Genomic DNA, 5214 nt, shown 5'->3' with positions numbered 1-5214 from the left:
CTCCCCACTGGATACACTGTGTTTAGAAAGTAAAAACATGAGGCTGGAATAACAAGGCACAGATAAAGCCCACCACAAATTAACAAGCAATAATATCTCTCCCAATAATATGCTGCAGCTATAGTATCATAACATTCCTCTTCTTTGAGTGGCTATTTTTTTTTTTTTTTAAATCACTAAGAGACTTTGTTCTTTACGACCATGGACAATTGGACATTTGACTTTTCAAGTTGTATGAACAAGAATGAAGCATCCCAGTTTTGCCTGAATAATATAAATCATGTTGACACTGAGAAGCAGCCTCAATCTCCAGCCTGTGAACAGAACTTCAGATAAAAGTTTTCTGGTCACAACGTTCTACATGTATCTTAACTTTGCAGTTTCGCAGAACACAGACCCTAGATCCTCTTTACACTTCTGACCTAATGTAGACCTCTCTCCATACAGCACTTTTTGCTTTGAGCCCATCTAAACATTGCTTCCTTTAAATTTTGCCTAAAGATTACTTTTCCCCCCAATCCTATAATCACTGTCTTCCTTGGTTTGGCTCAGGAACCTGATGGACAGTCTCTCTTACTGCAGTAATTCAATAAATCTGACTCTGTTGGACTACAGAGTTGTTCCTGTTGATTTTAGGCTGATGGGGCTAGGACAATGTGATAGTCAGGCATAGGACCTTCCCAGATGGATCCTGATGGCAGACCCAGTGCACATCATATTTTTGATGAGTGACTCAAGTATGCATTGCTACCCCCTATTAATGAGTCATCTTCCTTCACCAGCACTGCTATGTCACTTGGGCTTAGTCATCATTTCAGACTGAATCCCACTATTAGTCCTGTCTGGATTAGAAAGCATCCATTGATAACAATGACCTTGGCAGTAGATAAAGAATTGTTTTTTGCCACGTTAATTCTCAGTGTTTGAGGGGAAGGGTAATAGGGGTAATCCCTCTCTCCCACTTGAGTTATGAACCAATTAAGAAGTAAGACAAAGACTTTTTCTGTTTATTGATACATTTATTGTTGATAAAGCTGATATTAATTGGGGATTCTTTCTGCAAATGAATAAAGCACAGAATGAGACCATGAGAATTGCAGTTACGCATGTCATAGTCAGAACTACAGGGAAGATGGTTCTCATAAAAGTATAAATCATGGCTGGGCATAGTGGGTTTTGCCTGTGCTCTCAGCACTCTCAGGCTGAGCTGGGAACATTGCTTGAGTTCAGGAGTTTGAGACCAGCCGGGGTAACATAGCAGGACTCTGTCTCTTGGAGGAGAAGAACAAGAAGAACAAGAAGAAGAAGAAGGAGAAGGAGAAGAAAGAAGAAGAAAGAAGAGAAGAAGAAGACGAAGAAGAAGAAGAAGAAGAAGAAGAAGAAGAAGAAGAAGAAGAAAAAGAGAAAGAGAAGGAAGGAGGAGGAGGAGAAGAAGAAGAGTGAACCATGATAGAACAGATCAAAATGAAAACTTTCTTCAATTCTATTGGCTTTCAATGGAAAGTAAGTAGAGAGCAATTGGGCCACACATGAAGGAGCAGGAGGAGGAGAAGGAGAAAGATAGAGAAGGAGACGGAGAAGGAGATGGAGGAGGAGGAGGAGGAGGAGAAGGAGAAGAAGGAGAAGAAAAAGAAGAAGAGAAAGAGGAGGAAGGAGAGGAGAAGAAGAAGAAGAAGAGTGAATCATGATAGAACAGATCAAAATGAAAACTTTCTTCAATTCTATTGGCTTTCAATGGAAAGTAAGTAGAGAGCAATCGGGCCACACATGAAGGAGCAGGAGGAGGAGAAGGAGAAAGATGGAGAAGGAGACGGAGAAGGAGATGGAGGAGGAGGAGGAGGAGGAGGAGGAGGAGAAGAAGAAGAAGAAGAAGAAGAAGAAGAAGAAGAAGAAGAAGAAGAAGAAGAAGAAGAAGAAGAAGAAGAAGAAGAAGAAGAAGAAGAAGAAGAAGAAGAAGAAGAAGAAGAAGAAGAAGAAGAAGAAGAAGAAGAAGAAGAAGAAGAAGAAGAAGAAGAAGAAGAAGAAGAAGAAGAAGAAGAAGAAGAAGAAGAAGAAGAAGAAGAAGAAGAAGAAGAAGAAGAAGAAGAAGAAGAAGAAGAAGAAGAAGAAGAAGAAGAAGAAGAAGAAGAAGAAGAAGAAGAAGAAGAAGAAGAAGAAGAAGAAGAAGAAGAAGAAGAAGAAGAAGAAGAAGAAGAAGAAGAAGAAGAAGAAGAAGAAGAAGAAGAAGAAGAAGAAGAAGAAGAAGAAGAAGAAGAAGAAGAAGAAGAAGAAGAAGAAGAAGAAGAAGAAGAAGAAGAAGAAGAAGAAGAAGAAGAAGAAGAAGAAGAAGAAGAAGAAGAAGAAGAAGAAGAAGAAGAAGAAGAAGAAGAAGAAGAAGAAGAAGAAGAAGAAGAAGAAGAAGAAGAAGAAGAAGAAGAAGAAGAAGAAGAAGAAGAAGAAGAAGAAGAAGAAGAAGAAGAAGAAGAAGAAGAAGAAGAAGAAGAAGAAGAAGAAGAAGAAGAAGAAGAAGAAGAAGAAGAAGAAGAAGAAGAAGAAGAAGAAGAAGAAGAAGAAGAAGAAGAAGAAGAAGAAGAAGAAGAAGAAGAAGAAGAAGAAGAAGAAGAAGAAGAAGAAGAAGAAGAAGAAGAAGAAGAAGAAGAAGAAGAAGAAGAAGAAGAAGAAGAAGAAGAAGAAGAAGAAGAAGAAGAAGAAGAAGAAGAAGAAGAAGAAGAAGAAGAAGAAGAAGAAGAAGAAGAAGAAGAAGAAGAAGAAGAAGAAGAAGAAGAAGAAGAAGAAGAAGAAGAAGAAGAAGAAGAAGAAGAAGAAGAAGAAGAAGAAGAAGAAGAAGAAGAAGAAGAAGAAGAAGAAGAAGAAGAAGAAGAAGAAGAAGAAGAAGAAGAAGAAGAAGAAGAAGAAGAAGAAGAAGAAGAAGAAGAAGAAGAAGAAGAAGAAGAAGGAGAAGAAGAAGAAGAAGAGGAGGAAGGAGGAGGAGGAGGAGGAGGAGAAAGAGGAAGAGGAGGAGGAGGAGGAGAGGAGGAGGAGGAGAAGGAGGGAGAAGAAGAAGGAGGGAGTAGGAGAAGGAGAAGAAGGGTGAATCATGATGGAACAGAGCAAAATGAAAACTTTCTTCAATTCTATTGGTTTTCAATGGAAAGTAGGTAGAGAGCAGTTGGGCCACACACTCTTAGTTTCTCATAAGTGGTATGACCACATAATTTACATATGAGGTGTCACTTTTCAGAGGGGAAGGGATGATATCAGTAATGACAGCAGGACAATAGGTGTGCAGCAGGATGTATGGGTTTCTTTTCACTTGGTTGAGGTGAATGAGGGCAGGAAGAAAGCCAGGTATTTAATAGAAGGAAACATGAGGAAGAAAGAACTGTTCTTCCTTTGGGGATTTATGTCAATGGGAAAGGGGAGGCTAAAGGGGGCCGTGACAGCTGCCCTCACAAACTGAAGGACTTGTGTGGACCTGGGAGTCCCTTCATTCTCTACGACATCAAGATTGAGGAACAGGAAGACAGATTTTTTTTCTGAGTGAGATTAGTCTTGTTAAAGAAGGTGGACTGTCTGGGAAGGAAGTCAGTTCTTCATTTATCCATTTATTCAGTTTTTGATTTATTAATTATTAATTCAACAAAAATTATTAAACACAGACACAGTGCTAGGGACTGGGAATACAATGGTAAACTAGAAAACTATCACTTTCCTGCAATCAAGGCAATGAGGGAAGGAAAGAAAGATAAAGGCAAATAAATAACATGATTACAAACCCTTTGAAGGAAACAGTCAAAACCTGACACAAGAGGTAAAGGAAGAAGATTACTTTAGACATGGTGACCAAAAAGTCACATATAGGAAGGTGACTTGAAGGAGCTAGAAAGGGAAAATATGAGAATAAACTAATACAGGCAAAAGGCTGTGCATGAACATAGCATATGCAAAGGTCCTGGGACTGTGAAGAACTTGGCATGTTCAAAGAGCTGAAAGATTGGAATAACTGAAGGTAGTGATGGAAAGAAAGAGTTATCTGGAAGAGGGATTGGAGGCCAGGACCAGACCATCCAGGCAAGCCTGTAAATGATGGTAAGGACTTTGCATTTTCTTCCAAGTGCAAATGGAAACGTTGAAGGGGTCTAAACATTGGACTGGCATGGTTAAGATTTCCACTGGTAGAGATAATCTTGGCTGTCTCATGGAGAATGAATTTAATGGGTGCAGCAGTAGATGAAGGGCACCAGGCAGGAGGTGGATCCAGATTCAGATGAGCCTTGGTGGTGGTCTGGCATTCAGTGGTGGGTGACAAGAAAGTTGAAGACAATGGGTAGATTCAAGGCATATTTTGGAGGTAGTCTGCTTTAGAGACAGGCTTGTTCATAGGTTGGTTGTAGGACTTCAGCAAAAGGAGAAATCAAGATCACTCCTAGGTTTCTGTTGTAACTGAGATGGAGATAACTGAGTGTGGGAATGGGCTGGTTGTGGAAGGATCAAGCATTCTACTTAGGATGTATTCAATTTCCAAGTTCAGAGACCATCCACATTGGTAGCTACAAATGCATATCTGGAGTTTAGAGGAGGGTTCTGGGCCAGGAATAAAATTGTCAACTGATACGGCTTGGCTGTGGTTCTATCCAAATCTCACCTTGAATTGTAATAATATGTCAACGGCGGGACCTGGTGGAGATAACTGAATCATGGGAACAGTTTCCCCCATGTATTCTTGTGGTAGTGAATAAGTCTCACGAGAGCTGATGGTTTTATAAATGGGAGTCCCCCTGCACAAACTCTCTTGCCTATTGCCATGTAAGATGTGCCTTTGCTCTTCCTTTGCCTTATGCCATGATTGTGAGGCCTCCCTAGCCATGTGGAACTGTGAGTCCATTAAACCTCTTTCCTTTATAAATTACCCAGTCTTGGGTAAGTCTTTATTAGCAGCATGATCTAATACATCCACATACACCTGTTCAAGAAACAAATAGTGTTACCCAGAGAAACAGTATAAAGGAGAAGAGGATTCAAGGATGAGTTCTGAGGAACTTCAACTACAAGAAGTCACATGATGGGGAGCCAGTAACTGAAAATAAGAAGAAAATTTCAGTGAGTCTGAGGAAAGCCCAGAGAGATTTGTTGCAGAATCCCTGGTATGTGCAAGTAAAGATGTGGGGGAGCAGTGGAGTGTACCTAGTGCTGACTGACATTAGGACAGCAGAGTGCCCATGGCATCAGGAAACA

This window comes from Rhinopithecus bieti, unplaced genomic scaffold, assembly GCF_001698545.2.
Source record: "Rhinopithecus bieti isolate Rb0 unplaced genomic scaffold, ASM169854v2 scaffold_20362, whole genome shotgun sequence".
NCBI classification, from domain to species: Eukaryota; Metazoa; Chordata; class Mammalia; order Primates; family Cercopithecidae; genus Rhinopithecus; species Rhinopithecus bieti.
This window is presented reverse-complemented; position numbering follows the sequence as displayed.